Source organism: Cynoglossus semilaevis, chromosome Z (genome assembly GCF_000523025.1).
Source record: "Cynoglossus semilaevis isolate Cse_v1.0 chromosome Z, Cse_v1.0, whole genome shotgun sequence".
Classification (NCBI taxonomy): Eukaryota; Metazoa; Chordata; class Actinopteri; order Pleuronectiformes; family Cynoglossidae; genus Cynoglossus; species Cynoglossus semilaevis.
Window position 1 is genome coordinate 9,777,808 of NC_024328.1, and position 392 is coordinate 9,778,199.

Sequence of the window (392 nt, forward strand, 5' to 3'; positions counted from 1 at the left end):
ATCCTACAGTAAACATCATCTGTGGTTACATCCTGCATGAACAGACTCACAGAGGTCTCAAGTTGGTTTACAACAAGAAAATAGTTATTATATCACTGAAGACAAGTCCATTATAATTATATATATATATATATATATATATATATATATATATATATATATGTATACATACATATACACACACTATCACACTTTTTTAATTTATTTCCTCCTTCAAACTAACTGGACCAATTTTTGGGTCATTTTAGCAAAATAAGCAAAATAGCAAAAATTAATGTATTTGTTTTATTCCATTATGTTGACCTTTTTTGGTCTACATTTTACCTAAATTTCTGAGTTAGCTTTTAGTCAACTTTTTAAAGAACTTGTTACATTGTTAGATATATACATAT

The 392-nt window shown here is 25.8% G+C and overlaps 1 protein-coding gene across 1 annotated transcript in view; it reads right to left on the reverse strand.

The window, feature by feature from the left end:
* cspg4ba (chondroitin sulfate proteoglycan 4ba) overlaps positions 1-392 on the reverse strand; it is a 22,740-nt gene that overhangs the window by 21,198 nt on the left and 1,150 nt on the right. The window lies entirely within an intron of this gene.